The sequence below is a fragment of the Numida meleagris genome, chromosome 23, assembly GCF_002078875.1.
Source record: "Numida meleagris isolate 19003 breed g44 Domestic line chromosome 23, NumMel1.0, whole genome shotgun sequence".
Taxonomy (NCBI): Eukaryota; Metazoa; Chordata; class Aves; order Galliformes; family Numididae; genus Numida; species Numida meleagris.
In genome coordinates, this window is record NC_034431.1 from 4,225,557 (window position 1) to 4,243,108 (window position 17,552).

Here is a 17,552-nt window from a genome sequence, read left to right on the forward strand (position 1 = left end):
TAAGGTTGGGGACGTAGACTGGGATGGAGATGATGAAGGTGATGAGGGTGGGGGTAGGGATAAGGGTGGGGCTGCCGTGACCTGCGCTGTGACACCACTGACCGAGCCGGGGGGTGGGGGGGGAGGTCCGGGTGCCCCCGCGGATTAGCCAGCAGACATCTGCAGGGAGAGGGGAAGGGGGCAGGGAAGAGCTGCTGCCGTCTTTTGTTGCTGCTTTTCTGCGGTATGTGGCCGGAATATAGGTCGCCCATTGCACAATGGGTCGTGGCCATCTTTGGGGGCTTTGCCTGTGTTTTGCTGAAGCGACGAGGGAGGAAAAACTTTGGCTTAGCGCTGCATCAGGTGGAAATGCTGCTCCCCTGGTGCACGGTTTGATGAGGAGAGTTTGGTTATTGATAGGACTTTTGCAATCTCCCTGCTCTTCTTCCTGCTCCGACCGCATACTTTAGGGCGAGGAACCTCACGTCTTTCTGCCTCTGTTTTTGCCAGCAAGACATTGCTAGCTGGGTGGGGAAGTACAGGGTCATACAGGGGATGTCGGATGGGCTGTGAGCAGTCCTGATGGAGCACAGTAGGATCTTCAGGTTCCTCCCCTTCCTGCTGTTGCTAAACGCATGCTCCTCCGCAGTCCTGGCTGGATGGGAAGCAGCTCAGGTCCTCGCAGCATCAGAATGGGGAGCGCAGGTTCCTCCCCTGCGACAACCACAGCTGGGTTAGCACTGCTCCTCTCACCCCCCTGCAGCCTAGGACCCACATCCATAGGTTGGCATCGTTTTCTGGAGATGCTCTTGAGCTTTACGGGGTGCAAGATGGGCTTCCAGCTGCTGCAACCCTCACATTCCTTCATGCACGCTCCTGGGAACTTGTGATTTAACAAGAGGATGGACAGAGTCCCGCAGTCCCCGGGGATGCCAAAATGTGCTGATGAATCCCCTTCAGCCCCTGGCGTTATCAATGGAAAAGCCTCCACGCACAGCCCCCTTCAAAACTCTTGGTTCATTTCCTTCATCAGCTTGAGTGCATCGAGGCCTGGGACTCTATTTAAAAATCTATTTGAGCAGTGGTTCAAAGGTTTCACAGCATCTCGGTGAGGTTTTGTAGGCTGTGTCCATTAACTTCCCTGCAGCCCTCAACATCTTTTGCTCTGTTACTACTTGATAGAAAACCAAAACGAAGGCAGCAGATTGAGATCAGTTTTCAAACAAGCTCTGTGTGCACTGCAAGGGTCCTTGGGGCTGATCCTTCCTCAGCAGGCAGCAGCAAACAAAGGCAGCCAGGCTCTTTGATGGGGAAGGGCTCTCGTGGTGCTTTTAGATGCCGGACATCTTCACATCGGTGTTTATGCTGTGCAGATGTTTCAGTGCAGGGTCAGTAGGGAAGAGGAGGGAGAAGGCATTTCTACTACACTGAGCAGCTGCACAGAGAGCCCTGGGCTTTCCTTGGTGCAACACAGCCCCACTGGTCATTGCATGCTCCAGCCCTGGCTCCCAGAACCAGCAGGGGGTTTTTGCTGCTTGGAGCAAAGCTGTGCTGCAGCACAGGTGGAAGTCAGCAGGCAGACGAGCTCCGTTTGCATCAAGTTCTCCTGGCTCCGCTGTTGTTGATGTTACCCAGCACCTCCTTCCTTGCGGATATCTGGTTGCAGCAGGCAGAGGACGGTTTTGGTTTAAATGTGACGGACTGGTTGCAGCAGGTGTTGCTGACCACATCACCCTACATAGCACTCTGCTTCCCAGCAGGGCGCTGGAGGAGCGTTTTGTGTCATTCGAAGCAGCCAGCAGGTTCTGAGCCCCACTGCTGCAGATAGTGGCTTTGGACCCAGGCTGGTTAGCACAAGGGCAAGGCAGGACACGAGGACCTGCTGCTGTCTGTGGGGTTAGGGTGCCGTGCTCCAGCACGAGGCAGCTGTCACACAGCCAAGCTCACATGCTGGAGCCCCAGCGCTGCTCCAAGGCTCCAGGAAGGTTTCTCATTTCTGGGCTGGGCTTCTCTTTTGGCTGCTTTGTTTACAGGGGAATAAGTGACACAATCGGGCGGCCTGATCTTCTGCCTTGGGAGGGAGGAGAGGGCTGATCCACATCTCCCCTGCTGCTGCAATCGGCATGGCCAATTCCCAGGACCGGGGGCTGCAGGGAGCAGCATGGTGGGGGGTGACAGACCCCGCTCTGCTTGCAGAAAGGGCAGGTTCAGGGGGAGCGGGGCTGAGCACGCTGCAACGCCATCACGTCCCAGTTTTCCAGCCCTCTCCTTCCTCCCTTTCTCTCAACGCTTCCTGGAGCCCATTGCTATGGGCAGGCGCGCGCCAGCTGTGACTTCTTCCCTTCCTGTTCTCTGTGCATCACGCTGGCTTGCTCCCTGCCCCTTGTTCCTTGTGGCACCCCTTCGTTTGCAGCTCCCTGCCCTGCCTCTCCCTGTATTTTGCACCTTGTGTCCTTATTTGCTCGGTTTTGGGAGCCCAGCGCTATGGGACGAGGAGCGAGCGTGGGAGAAAAGGGCCCCATATGTGAAATAACTCCCGAGTGGGGAAAATTGCCACGTTTGCTAATGCTGCAAAGGAGGCAGCCTTTTCTCAAGCCCTGGGGTGGATACGTAGGCAATAAAGAAGGAAAAAAACCACTAGAAGAGAGAGCCGCCAAGCTGACAGCCCCAGCAAGCCGAAACCTGCCTGGCAAAGAGGCTTGTTCCGGAGCAGGAAGGGGCAGGTTCCCAGCCCAACCAGCTCACCACGGGCCCTTTCTCATGCTATGGGAGCCCCAGGTTTCCAGGGAGAGCCATATACCTGGAGAAGAGCTCAGCCCCCAGCCCAGCATCATCATTTCAGGCTGCTCCAGCCTCAGAACCCCGCTCTGCCCGCTTGGCAGTGCATGCCCAGCTCACCAGTTCCTCTCTGCAAGTCACAGCTCCCAGAGCTCACCTGGCTCCCAGCTGGAGCTGTGCTATGGCTGATCTGCGGTGACAGCATAAGGGCAGGCTCCTTCCAGCACTGTGCCAGGGCTCCTTGTGCTCTGCTGCAGAAAGCCCACTAGAAAAGGAATCAGAGAGGAAACCTCGTTAGCAGGTCCTGCTGCATTTTTCCCCTACAGTGCAGCCCTGAGCATCACCCCACCAGGCCTTGTTCCTCCGTTCTTGCACCGAAGCCACCGTGCTTAGCCCTTGCTAAGGCTGCAGGAGGGAAAAGCAATGGTTCCTCTATGCTAAACCACCCCTTAGGGCTGAGAGCCAGCCAGCACAGCCTTGTGCCTATGGTGTGCATGGCCCGGGAGGTCCCAAGCCACAAGGACTCACCCCATGGCCCTGCTTGCTTCCCCGCTGCCATTTGACTGAAGCTGCATTTCTGGGGCAAGTTGGAGCAGGCAGCTGGTGCCGGTCGGACCGGCTCTGGGTGCGCTAGGAGAGATGAAGACGTTGGCTGTGGCTGGGACAGGAGACGTGCTGCAGCTTGCAGCTGCTCCCTCACAGGGGTTTGAGCTTGGGAGATGTCTTCCTGCAGTGAAACGGTGCCAGAGGGAAGCACAGATGGAAAAAGGGGAACGGCAGAAACAGGTGGTTCTGGGTTTCAGGATTGAACCTGCCGCAGCGTGAGCGCGGGGCTGGGGTTGGAGGTGTGGGGTGACCAGGCACCCCCAGTGGTGGCAGGGCTGGGCATTTCATGGTAGCCTGTAAGAAGAGCAGAGGAGGACGTGGGGCTCCTTGCACGTGAGGCTGAGGTTCCCTCCATCACATCAGTCATAGTGTTCATGTAAAGTGATGAGAAGGAATAAGATGGTTTCCCCTTCTCCACTCCCCTCTCCTCCATCGAGCTCCTTCTCCATCTTCAAGCCATTTTCCCACCCCTTTCCCTTCCCATGCCTCTCCCTCATCCCTTTGTCTTTTCCTCTTCCTCCCCCCACTTCCTACATGTCTGCAGGATGCCTCTACCCAGACACAACAGAAGCTGAAGGGCAAGACTGGAACTCCTCTAGATGCAATCTCCATTTTGCTCAAGGATCATTAATTACCTTGATGATTAAATACAATTAAAGATCCGTAAGACCTTTCTGATATCAGAGCCATTAGCAAGGGCAGCTTTTAGGAACCTTCACCAGCAGTAAAACAAAAGGAGGAGACAGACCAGTAAATCAGGGAATCCCAATTAAAATCCGTGCTTAGCTCATTAACCTAATTATGCATTGTGTCGTGCTAGCCTGAGCTCCGCTGGGGGAAGCGGTGGGGGCAGCTGCCCATGTGTTAGCCCAGCTAGGATGCTTGTGCTGTATTGGAGAAAAAAATGGCATTTAAGGGGGAGGGGGGGGGATTTGTAGCTAGGCTGTGCAAGTCAGAAATATTTGTACTGAGCACTGAAATGCAGCGGTGCAGCGTGCACTTCCCCTAGTGTCCTTGCCACAGCCCTGTGCCTCAGGCAGAGCTTCCAGCCCTGGGACCAAAGGACACCAGATGGCACCAGGATGTCCCCCTCGCCCTATGCTTGGCCATGGGGGAATCCAATGGCTGCCGCCCCGTGCGTCTGCCCTGGGGTCTGATCCGAGCTCCCATCTGTCCCCCCCAAGAGCTGCTGCTGGTTATTGGAGCAGGAGGGGCAGGCGTGGAGCCCGGAGACCACGTCCATCCCCAGAGCAAGGAAAGGGAGCAGAAGCCTCCTGAATCCAGGTGACTCACGGACCTGCACCTTTTCCACACCGAAGTCTGAGGGCTGGATCCCGCGGTGCGCAGCTGCATCCAGCGTGCCCGGCAGCCTACGTGTCTGAGCTCCAAGGGCCGGGAGCAGGAAGCAGGTCCCAGCACGTCCTGCCCAGAACCAGCCCAAGCTGTTCCAGCAAGTCAGAGCTCGATGGGGTCGGGGTGCGGCTCCTTGCATGGAGGGGAAGGAGAATGGGAGCGTGCTGCGGCCGCTGGGTCCCGTGGGAGCAAGTGGGGAAGGAGGCATGGAGCCCAGGGCAGCATGGGGACACATGGAGCTCAGAGGTGTGAGCACCCTGATGGGGGTACAGTAGGACCTGGGTTGTAGGGGGCTAGGTGGTGTTCTTAACTCTAAGCACAGCACGTGGCCCAGCAGCGTCCCTTCTGGGGATGACACAACCCATGGGGTCCTGAACTCCAGGACTTGGAGGAGGTGGGGTCTGCCCTCTGCAATGCTAAGGATGGAAAAGCAACAGCTCCAGCCCCTGCTGCAGTCACAGGTCTTGCTTAGTGTGCTGCAGTTGCCCTGCTCTGGGGGCACAGGCATTGCCCCAACCCATCCCCACTGCCATAAAGCTGTGGGCCAGCCCTCACAAAAGAATTTAATCTAGCCCGAGATCAGCAGGCAGCCTTCTGCAGACATCCCAGCCCCACCGGGACGGCAGGGCTTGCTTTACACATTGACCATTCTTTGGCTGGTGCTCTGCTGCCAGGTAATTAAAATGGCTTCGCCCTGCAGCCCAACAGCTGCCTGCAGATAGCTCGCCTTCCTGCCCAAGGGACCCTTACCTCATCGTCTGGTCCGGAGCGCTCGTTAGCTGCAAGGCAAGTCTGAAGGATGCAGGGATTTCATGGAACAGAGTGAAGGCAGAATCTCAAATCTGCTGGCTTTTTTTTTTTTTTTTTGGTTTCCTAGAATCAAGACAATGGAAGGAAAAGGAATATGAGATAAGAAGTGGGGGGAAAAAACAAACAAACCCACAGATCCTAGCTAGAAGGATGTGGAAGAGCAGAGGATTTGCAGTGGGAGAGGTTGGAGTATTTCTCAGTTATGCCAAGTGTGTCGGGAGTATTCCCAGAGCAAACAGTGCAATTAGTTTGGATTTACGCTGTGCCAGTGAGACATCAGCCCCCCCCAGGCCCCGTGCAGGCTGGCCCATGAGCTGTTCCTTCCCTATGGATTACAGGAAAGGCCACACTCACTGCTCTGAGGTCACTGTAATCTTCCTCTCAGGTTCTATTGCTGCCCCAGTCCTTCCCTTAGCGCTGGGAGCTCCCTTTGGGCTGGAAGCAGCTGCAGGGATGGGATCAAGCTGGCCCTTCAGGTTGCCTTCAGCCCTGCAAAGAGGCAGCTGTTTTCCAGTGCAGGGGTGTCATTTCCTTCTGACGAGATCTTTCCTGAGGATGGTGGCACACCCCTAAAATGAAGCCCTTTCCTTTCCCTTTGGGGCGCAGCATTCCCATCCTCCTGAGTTGTTTCCACCACCCGTGGGCTGGATACTCACGGTGCTATTGATCTGCTGGAGGTTCAGCCCCAAGGACCTGTTCCTTCTGTGACGGACTGGAAGAGCAAAGGCCCAAGGCTGCTGCCCCACCAGAACCAGGAAAACACTCCGTTCTGAGGCTTCAGGAAAGGCCACATCTCTGGGGCACCCCCAGGGCACAAGGCCGTGCCTAGAAGCATCGCTCCCTTTGCTTAGATCAGCCAGTCTGCTGAGCACGAGTGGATTCCTCCAGTGAAAGGGCCATTTCTCAGTGCCCAGCCTTACTTCCAATTAGCAAGTCCGTTTATTTCTGCCTGACGCCGTGCTGGGCCAGGAGGATGTGTCCTGTGCTGCTCTCTGCATCCCCACGCCCAGCACTGGGATCCCTCTTCCCAGCTTCGCCTCCTTTCCCAGTTAGCACAGACAGGAATCTGCTGCAGGACGCGTCCCATGGGGCTCCCACCCTTATCTGCAGGGTGACCCTTTGAACTCCCTAACACACACTAATAGGAGTTAATGACACTTATCTGGAGACTTATCTTTCTCTCCCTGCCTGCCCCACTGAAGCATCCCCGTATCTCACAGCCAGAACTGTTTGTGGCATCCAGATGACGTGAGCTCTCCCGCCCCGGTGGGAGAAATACAGTTCAGACAAACTAAGCAGCCCTCCTTGATCCCTTTCCCCGGCTTTCTTATTTTCAAGTTCTCATTTGCATTCATTCAGTACTCACTGGGTTATTTCTGGAAGCCTCTCCACTACTATTCTGGTCACTTTATACAGAATTGAGGATGGGACTTTTTGTCCTCTCTCTCTGTGCACTATTTTTATCCTTCCATCTGTCTCCTTAGGTACTCGAGCATCCAGCTGTGTTATATCTATCACCTTGGCGATAGCAACAAGTGAGGATGTTTCTTAACAGCTGTCAGCTCCCACAGTGGCTGCTCTGGAGCAGGGGGGTGGCAAACAAGGGACACCCCAACTGCTGTGCAGTTCTCAGCCCTGCTGCTACACCAGCAGGTTGTGAAGCACCAAGGGCAGCCCCAGCCAGGCTCCCCCCATCCCTTTGCAGAGCAGTTCTCATCTCTCACGGCTTCATTCTGCACTGCTCCCCCTTCCCTTGCATCTCATACACATGGTGGCCATGCAGCGGTCCACAGCCACCGTGGGACCAGGTGTCATAGGTCAATTGCCACATCCCACCTGCAAGTCCTCCAGCTTCTTCCTCTTGGTGCTTTGGCTGCACAGCTCAGGTCACCTTGATGCACAAAGTGTTCCCGGCCTTAAGGTGCCCAGAGAGTTTCTCTACCAAAACATCAAGAGTTTTCTGCAGGAATGGTGCCCATATTGTCGTGTCTGCTAAAAAGCCTAATAGCCTGCTTTGTGTTATCTCTCTTTCCCACCCCCCCCATCTGAAAAGAACACGCGTTCTCTGAAGCAGCCTGAAGGATGGCTGCTAGCAAGTGGGAAGACACAAACAGCAGACGGAGGAGGAGGTGGACATGGTGGGCAGGTGGAAGGTGGGAGCAGATCCGTCTGTCAGCTCTGAGGAGAGGATGGGGAGCGCAGAGCTGCACTGCTCAGCTCTGCTGGGCCACCACGGCCCCAAATAGCTCCCAACCAAGGGATGGGGTGCTGACAGCAGGCCCAGGTGGGGAGGTGCACCAGCAGGAAGGAGCAGCTTGCTCTTGGGCCTCAAGAGCTCTTGGAGAGGTTGGCCATGGAGATGACTGGGCGCTGAGCTGATCTTTTGAGAATTTACATAGAAACAACATTTCAAAAGAAAACATTGGTCTGGCTTCATCCAAAGCATCCCATTGCCTTACAACCAAAGCATTTGGATCTGGTTGCAGCTCCGCTCAGCACTGTGCCGTGCTGCCTTTGTAAGAAGTGAGAGTACAGAGGAAGTCATTCTAAAATAAATCCGGGACTTAAAATGTAAATAATGAAAAGAGAACTTGATTTGAAATGGGCAAAACGAACACCACAAAAAAAAAAATAAAATAAATAAAAAGGAAACATTCTGTTCCAAGGTTAGCACAAACCATTTCAGCCTTATCTGCGGGCCTTTCTATTTTGTAAATTGAGTTTTTGTCAAAATCAGCACGTTCCAGTGGATAGTTTTGGCTTGGACCAAATGGCACTTTCAATCAGAAAAACATGCTGTGTTGGAACATTTTCCACTAGGTCTCGTTCCCCCCCCCCATCATACTTCTCATTTTTGTGGCAACTTTGTCAGCCCCCTATTTCAGCTGGGACCCAACACCCCCATGTCCCCGGGGAGCAGCCCAGGATGAATTGATGGGGTTCTCAGTGCGAGGCTGGAAATTTGGAGCCTGCTGCTCCCATCTGAGCACAGCTGGTTGTGTGCAGGAAGGAAGCGGGGAGCCCAGGCGTTGATGCAGTTACAACAGCAGTCAATGTAGTAGCTATGAAAGTCAATGAAATGCTCCAATTAGGGCCAACTGAGCTATTTAACCCTCCGTCTCTGGGCACTGTTTCTCCACTATGAGGCTGGAAATGGGATGTTGACTCCTGGCTTGCCCCATCTTGTTGCCTGTTAATAGATCTTTATAGGGAAGTGATTGGTTTTTGGTTCTGGCTTGTCTGTATCATAAACCTTGACACTGGGAACAGTGGGATTTAGAGGCAGTACGTAACTGAAGCGTGCCATCAAGATTCAAGCCTTGTAGACGCCCACAGCTCCTGTCACCATTGCTGATATCCCTTAGAGCCTTCCTGCTCTAACACCCCCAACCTGGGGAAAGCAGTAGTGATACTGAACCTCCTCTGTACACACGCTGAGTCCCCAACCCAGCCTGCACAGCAGCGACCCAGCGTAGGCACTTGCTGACACATCCATGGGACTGATGCTGAGATAGATGCCTGGAGGATGTGTATGCAGGGACAACTTTGTGCCATAAGGATCCCCATGAGTCACTCAGAGCACTTCATCCCGCCTCCTCAAGGGCATTTAGCATCACATTCCCCTGCATGCTCTGTCCCATCCCAGCTCCACCCTGGGGCTACCTGCAAGCACAAAGCCACCTTGTCTGTGGAAAGGACAACAAGACATGGAGAAGTCCCTAGTTTTCCTTCCCAGAAGTTTTCTGGCCTCTCCCATTGCACTACAGTCACTGAGTACATAAAATTCAGAAGTCAAAGTCCCCAGATAACCCCTGCTTGCCCCAGAACAGGCGAGCTTTGCTCCCAGGAAGATTTGACCAAATGGAGATCCAATGCAGTCCCTGTGCTGTAAGCCCCTCCCTGTAGGAGGGATTGTCTGTTTGGCTGAAGTCCCTTTGAATTGCTGCTCCTCCTGCCCTGAGCACTGGCTGTGAGCAAGGAGATAACCACGTTGGTCTCCCTTAACCCCACCAGGGAAGCCAAGCCGCTGCCCCACAGCTCCCGGAGAGGCAGGGAGCATGACCCCCCTTGGGGGGCCTGACCCTCACTCCTGCGGATGCTGTGACTGGGGCCAGTGCGGGCTGCCCTATGGGTGGTCCTGCCACTTGTTTGCAACCCTGAGGCTCACGGAGCCCATCTCCCTACAGCCACTGCCAGCTCTGAGCCCAAGGCTCCCCATCCTCAAGCCGTGTTTTGGTAGCCTCAGTCTAGCTGCTAACATGGATCATGCTTAGGTTCTCTTCCAGGCTCTGTCAGTAGGTTTTCTTCTTCGTTGCCCCGTGCCTCAGTTTCCCCATCCATAGAGACAAGGGTGACCTTTTCTATTTACACGAGCAGCACCAGGTGGGGCTGAGAGGCCTTACCACAACACCTGCATGTCTATTCCTTAGGTGAGAATCGTCACCCCAGTATGCAGAGCCCCACATCTAACCCAAGCGGTGCAGGTGAGATTGCCTGGGTGGCCTTGGGCACATTTCTTTGTCATTCAGCACCTCTGATTTCCCCATCCCTGAAAGCAGAGGTAATAATACTTACCTGCCTCTGGGATGTGAGAGGATTAATTAGTTACCTTCTGAGAAGCCCTTTGAAGACTCAGCGCTTTCCATAACCACGCAGACCGACTCCTGCAGGCAGGTGCAGGTAGGACTGTTGCAGGGCGCCCATGTGATGCAGAGATCATCAGGCTGGAAGAGGAGAGGAACATGCAAAGTGAGTTCCCTGCACGGAGCCTTGATAAGAAAGCTGAGCAGCAGCAGGGCTGGGAGTCAGGCAGGGGCACTGCGTGTGTATTGTACATGGACGTGTTGTTCTTCCCAGGCTTGGGAGTTCTGAGTCTCTTCCACTCTCATGGAGAAATACCTGTAAAGCAGAAGAAAACCCATTATGAGGGAGAGCACAGGCAGCACAAAGGGCGTCCATCCCTGGTGTTTGATGGGTGCCACGCCACGTTGGTGGCAAAGATTACTTCTGGTTGCCAGCTCTGATGGGTTAGGAGCCATAAGAACTTCTGTTCTTTTTTCTGGTCACAAAACAATGTTAATCGTTTCTATCTTTGGACAAATTATAGCAGCGCAGAGCATGGCATATCCCACTTGAAATAGTAGCAAATGTTTCTCTTAACTTAAGGAGCTCGTGAAACAGCCAGCAATGCATGACATACCCCAAGGATAAGACAAGAAGAAAGCAAGACCGCAGCCAGAAAGCTGTGACTGGTTAGCAAGCCTTTAAACTACAGGGAAATGAGAATCTTCATCTCCACAAAAATTCCAAGCCTGGTCACCACCAGCGTGGTTTGGCGTGGGGTTGTCACCACATCTTGGGCATCAGACCAGAGAGTTTGCCTCTGTTGGTAACTCCCTGGGAGCTGCATCTCCCCACTGATTGGAAGGGCCTTGAATTGAGTCAGGACAGAGGGAACGAGGGCGGTGAGAAGCTGGCTGCCCCTGCTGGACTAAGTCACACCTGAGTCAGCAGAGTTTCGGCTTTGTCGCGTTCCCATCGGGATGAGGGTGAGTCACAGCAGCCGAGCCCTGAGAGCTCCCGTTTCCTGTTCCTGCTCTGTGCTGGCAGCCCGGGCAAGGAAGGTTTGGACGTGCTCTTTCTGTGCCATCGAGTTTATTTTTGGTTTTTTTTTTGGTTTTTTTTTTTTTTTTCCCCCACTGAATCTCTTCAGACTCAAGTTCCTTCATTTCGGAAATGAGGCTCTTTATGGGTTGCTATCTTGATCCCCTCTTCACAGCTCTTCATTAAGTCTCTCCTCGGCACCTGGGGAGCTCTGATAGTGAGAATATTTAGCCCTGGACTGGGGCTCTTTGAACAACATCCAAGGGAATGCAGAAATCCAGGGCAGAGTCAAAGCAGAGAAAGTACTCACATATGTGGGGCATGGTGAGGATGGGTTGATGGTTGGACTCGATGACCTTCATGGTCCAACCTTAATGAATCCATACATTTGGGGCCCAGCCCATCAACATAGGGTCTCGGGACAGTCCCAGCTGAACTGCCTTCCCCTTCCTCAATGCCTCTTTCCCACCTCCCCCCACACTTCATTTTCCAGCTGTACTGTTCTTTGCTGCCCTCACTTCCCCACCCCAGCTCTGAATTAACACTGGTTCTGAATGCACCCCCTCTCAAGCCAAACATGCCTAGACTCAAGCTTCCCTCTTGCTTACAGAGAGGTGGTACACAGGAGGACCTCTGTTTTTCCTCACTGATGAGCAAGGAGGTGACTCCGGGGGGACACAGGGCTTTGAGGTCTTGTTCTTTGGCCACCTACCTGCTTTTCCTTGTGCAGAACCATGGCCCTAGATGCATTCGTCAGTGCCCTTCAAGAGGAACTAGTGGCTAGGGGGTGGGAAAAAGCGAGGGCACTGGGTTGTAATGGTGCTGGGGAGATCCAAGAAGGATGGGAGGATGGGTAGGACTGAAAACTGGTGAAGATAAATTGAGGAAACAAGCCCTGCAGAGCAGCTTGAGAGGCTCCTTGGTGATGGAGACCAGCTGGCATGCAGGAAACGTGACCCACTGTGATAAGTCACACAAAGCCACAAGGGAAAGGAGATGGGAGTCCTAAAGCCACTTTCTGGAAGCACACGTGGTGGGAAAAGAGCTAAGGAAGGAGCTGGAGCAAGGTCCAGCCCAAAGGCCTGGAGGGACGGGCTGCACAGTGAGCAGCCCAGTGCTCAGGTGTGGGAACCAGCAGCCTCACCAGGGATTAGCTGACGTGCCAGTGGGGCGGGACAGTGGGAGCCGGCTGCTCCACCATGACTGAGAGCCTTTGTGCTTTGTTGCTGAGCACGGGATTTCATGGCTTTATTGCAGGAAGGCCTTTCCCAGTGCTGCATCAGCACTCGCAGCCAGAACCCTGCTCTGCCAGCCTCCCTGCTCCTGCCACAGGGCATGCTCCCCTCCCCTTGACTTGAAGGTGAAGCAAAGCAGCTGTGCGAAAGTCAGGAGAGGTGCAGCAATGAGGGAAGGCCGGGAGCAAAGAGGCATGGCTGTTCCCTTCCCACTCCTCAGGTTCACAGCCCTTCTAGAGAACTAGAACCGGGCTGCTTGCAAGGTGGAAGCACAGACAGCAAGAGCTAGTAGCCTGGTGTTCAGCTCTGCTGTTTGATCTGTGGCTGGTCTCACCCTGTCATCTGCTTTTCTTTCATCTCTCTCTATGAAGAGCACCTAGGACAGTCGTGGCTTTGGTCTTGGTGAGGGCCTTTGTGATGGCTTGATGAGCAGGCTTCCTAAACCCTCACAGAACAAGGGCAGCATCCACGGAGCAGACCCTCTGGGAAAGATCTTTCATTCAAGTGCACCCTGAGGCTGCTTTGTGCTCCATTTCTCCAAAGAGGAAATGCTGCCTAGGCAGGAGAAGGCAACCCTTCTTTATCCCAAGGCATCTCCCCATCCTGTCCCAGCATACAGCCAGCAAAGGGCTGACTAGAGAGCTCGCTCAATACAATCCATTGACTGATCCTCCGTGCTGCTACAATGCACTGGTGCTAGATAAGAACCAGTGACCTAAAGTACAAAGCCCTGCACTTCCTATTTACAAGCCAGCCTGCTCTTTTTCTCTAATGGGAGGAGGGGGATTGGATGAGAGCCAGCTGGGCCATTGGAGGGCTGCTACCTCCTGTCAGTCCTCATAAAGCTCTTGGCTGGGGGAAGGGATGCTTGGGCTTGCAGTTCTTGCACCACAGTGCCACCTCCAAACTTCAGCCTCCGGGTGCAGCATTGCCACCTGGTCTGTGGCCCCATCCCCTTGTTCTGGGAAGGCAGCCCTCCCCTCCTCTTCCCTTTGGGAGTCACTGGGGACTAAGGTGAATCAGCGCATGACAAAGAGTTCCAGTAAAAGTAAGAGTGTGCTGCTGCTGCAGGAAGCAGAGGCCATGAGTCAAAGGCAGCACTCCTCAGTGGGCTGCAGGCACTGACTAAGCAGGGTGAGGCAAGCACTGCTCTAAGTGCCTGGCAATCCATACTGACTCCCTCCCTGGTAGGAAGCAAGGTATTAACTCCCAACACCTCGGCCAAGCACCACTTCAAACCTTTGCATCCTGCCACCTGAAATTCCCCTCCCAGGATTTGGGATCTTCTTTCCCATGTCTCACCCTGCCTAACACACCTGGGGTGATCCCTTGGGCTGACTGCATTCTGCCCCGGGAAGGCTTCATTTCAGACCTTGATCTTCACGTAAAAATAGAAAGGGGTCGGGATAGGAACTCAGAAATATCAGGAGGAGAAAAAGAAAGAAGACAAAACACAAAGCTCACCAACAGCTGGACAGTTCTGTCCCATTTCTCCTTTCACAAAGGGTCTTTGGGCATCTGCTTGAGGTGCTTTTGCCTAAAAGCATGCAAACCCAGGGACAAGACAGTGCTCCTTACAGACCTCACAGTGCAAGGAGCTAACTGAGAATAAGGTGCTTGGTGCAAGGGCTTTTATAGGTGGGAGCATGATGCATTGCTTTGCCCTTTAATGAGGTCCAGCTGCTGTGACCTCGGCATCCCCCTTAGTTCCAAGTGATGTGAAGTCTATTAGGACTGATTCCTGTGACATTTGCTTCAGCTGTGAGATTGCCCCACCAAAGGGCGGCTCAGCACACCGCTGCCAAGGGCTGTTTCAGTGCCCTTGGGGTGAGATGAGTATCAGGGAACGGGAGAGAGAAATCGGTGAGACGCTCAGCGGAGGCAAGGTTGTGCAAAGCAGAGCGGAGTTCACATGGTGCTTAACAAAGAGGCATTGATCGGAGGCTGGTTGTGACAGAGCACAGAGCTTGGAGATCATTTCCAGAGCTTTCTATATGGCGTGGGGGGGGCTGGACCCAGATCCCACACTTGCAAGATCTGCTGCCTCTGATGGGTTGATGGTTGGGCTACATCTTAGTGGTCTTTCCCAACCTTAAGGATGCTATGATTTTTAGGCACTGGCACGTTCTGCAAAGCCTCGAGGGTCAGCAGGCTCCTTGCACACCACACCCAGGGCGCCCAGCCCTGTGCAAGGCACCCAGAGCTCTGCACGGGGCCCCCAAGGCCTGGCATGACCCAGTGACTATCTGGGCTTGGGATCGTGGGGAAAGGCACCGGCACAAACCACTTCAGAAGCCAAGGTGGAGGAGCAGCATCCCAGAGGTCTCCGCTAATGAGGGCTTGGCACCAACACGTCTTTGGCACTCAGCTGGGCCTTTTCTACCTTAAAAACAACAACAACAACAACAACAAAAGCAACGACAGCAACAAGCAGAAAGTAAAATTAAAATAACGAGTAAACTGCAACTCAGCAAGCTTCGGCCTACACGGCTCGCCCTTGGTGTGCTGCTGCCCCGGGAGGTGTCGGGGTGCATCGGTGGGCACCGCAATGCAGGGTGCATCCCAAAGCCTTTTCTCTGCCACGCCGAGCACACGCGTCCCTCAGCAAAGAAGCAGCGAGGTGCACGTGCACGCGCACACCTGCTCGATGTGTTTGTCAAGCCCCTCCGGAAGCTGAGTGCTGATGTTCTTTGCTCCTCCTCGCCCTGGCTTGCACGCTCACTGCCGTTTGCCCTCATGAATTATTGAGTGTGTAACGGGGCCGGCCCAGCTCAGTCACCTTGCAAACGAACGCTCCCACGAGCGTGGCAGCAGCCAGTTTGCCCTCTGGCTTCTGATGGAGAGCACGGGATGCTGGTCCAGCACCTTGCAAAACCCCTCTATGTCACCCGTCGTCGCCGTTGAGGTCTGGGTGTTACTGCAGCGGTGCGGAGCGGAGCAGTGGGTGCTTTATTTCCCCTGATGGGAAGCTTGGAGGAGCGGGACAAAAGGAGTTTACAATGTCTTGCAAAAGAGCCGTGAGTTATTTAGTCACCTGGAAAGGAAACATGATTTCCGCACGGTGTTTGCTGGTTTTTTGGTGGTTTTTTTTTTTTTTTTTTCCCCCTGAAGCCTCTAGAAAGTTTGGAATGTGTTTTCGTTAAAGCTGCTGCATGTAGGGGCCTGAAAACGGTGCTGGCAGCGTCGTGTTGTTGGCAGTCTCCACTGGCACCGGCTTCTTCCCCAGCCCAGAGCCTGACACTTTGCACCTGGGAAGAGGAGGGACTGCTCCGGCTGAGGGTCAGCTCCATCAGCACTGAGTGGTTTTTATGCCCACTTTGTCCCAGTACCATCTGTGCTGACGCATGGATCCCATGGCAGGGGGAGGTCGGAGCGGGGAACTGTTCCTCCCACCCAAGGCCAAGGACAAGCAGTCGGTTCATAAAAGGGTCATTCACTCATTTGCAGGGAAATTGTAGCGTAAAGAAAGAGCTTCGTAACAGAGAGGTGAGGGGGTGGATTGTGGATTCTTGTAGATACACACCAGCAGTGTGCCTGATATCATTATTTAAGGGCCACACCATGGGTGCCCATCCCCTTGGCCTCAAGCCTGGCATAGCCATCTGCACGCAGAGCTTCTCGCCCACCCCAGAGCTTCCGGGCTGTCCTATGGCTGCCCAGCAAGGTGACCAGTGTGATGGCTTTCCATCTTTCCGTGGGATCCAGCCCACCTCCTGCTCTTCTGGCACTGCGAAGAGGCACGGAGCCACCACTTCCCACTGCCACCGACGTGGCTTCTTCCACTGGGGTCCCAATGAGCAGCTGAAGTCCATGGGGGGGTCAAGGTGCTGGTGTGGGCACAGGGCCAGCAGTGCCATCGCCCCAGCTCTAGTGGCACGAGCCCTGCATGGAAGAGGAGGGCAGCGCTGCAATGAATGCACTCGGCTGCAGCACAGGAAGGAGGAGGGTGCTGAGCACACGGGCAGCCAGGCAGCCCCGAGCTGGGTGCGAGCTGTTCCCAGGGCCTCTGCTACGTGATTGCTGTTGCTCTCCGGCAAGCTCCCACACGCCACGCTAGGGCTTCAGAGCCAGGCTGCTTGGCAGGGCTGCTGTGCACCTCCGTAGGTGTGGGCTCAAACCTCCAGGCTAGAAGGAGCAGCTTATGCTGCAGAGCGAGTTGGAGGCTTCTCCCTGCTCCACACCCGCCCGTTCTTTCCCAGAATCCTCGCATAGCATGGTCCAGATCCAGCCCTGCTCTGCACCCGCTGCCCTCATTACGTCAGCTGTGTGTGCCACAGGTCATAAAGGTGTTTCACGGGGTCTTGCTGCTTGGGCATCCTCCCCCAGATGTCACGGAGAGACGTCATCCAGCAGTGACCGCATCGGAGCAGGAGCATCCCTTCCCTCGGCCTTCTGGTGGGACATGCATGGCATCTGGGTGGCCTTGTCCACACCACGAGGGGAAGGTGCAGCCCTGTGACAGCCTCTGAGGACCTGATGGCTTTGTGCACCCAGGCTCATGAGGGCACCAGCGCTTTGCTGTGGCTGTAAGCAGCACTGGGAAGCATTCCGCAGCGCCCAGCCGCAGTGCAGGGTGTGGGGCAACCCGGCGCTTGGCTCAGGAAGGGGGCAAGTCCACACAAAGCCCCAGAGACCGAGTTTCGGTCTTAATTGCTGCCGACTGTGGTCAGCTGATGGCGTCTCATGGCTGGGTTGGGTTGCTGAGGCTTGTCCTCGGGGTCATGGGCTCAGCACGCAGGGGAGGAGAAGGGGAGAGAGCATTGGAGCTGCAGGAAGGGGACACCCATGGTCGTGTTCATGTCCCGTCAGCTAGAAGATGTGTCCTGTTTCTCTGGCTTTCCATTTCCTTTTTTCTTCCCTTTCCCTTTCATGTTTCTCCCTCTTTGTACATCTTTCCTTTTTCCTTGCCTCCTCTTTCTTCCCTTTCCTCTCTGTCTCCCAGAATACATCCAGATCCTGCCAGAAGCAGTGAGCAAAACCCGCTTTTCTTGTTCTCACCACCTTCCTTCCCCATTGTATTTCTCATAGAAACGCTGGCTGTATAATTATCACTGCATTATCTCTAAACGTACAGATTAGGGAAAGACACAGTGGCAGCCAAAGATGAATTTCAGGGTCAGTCTGGTGGGAGACATTTCCTCCATCTGGCAGGGGAGGAATCAAATGAGACAGGATAGCAGCTGGGAG

At 54.5% G+C, this 17,552-nt stretch overlaps 1 protein-coding gene and 1 long non-coding RNA gene across 5 annotated transcripts in view; one reads left to right on the forward strand and one right to left on the reverse strand.

The window, feature by feature from the left end:
• The window catches only part of NECTIN1 (nectin cell adhesion molecule 1), a 71,893-nt gene that overhangs the window by 15,080 nt on the left and 39,261 nt on the right, over window positions 1-17,552 (forward strand). The window lies entirely within an intron of this gene.
• On the reverse strand, window positions 10,131-15,360 carry LOC110387555. The gene is made up of 2 exons (XR_002432601.1): window positions 10,362-15,360; window positions 10,131-10,250 (listed from the first exon to the last, which is right to left on the reverse strand). It is a non-coding gene; the product is annotated as an uncharacterized LOC110387555 (long non-coding RNA).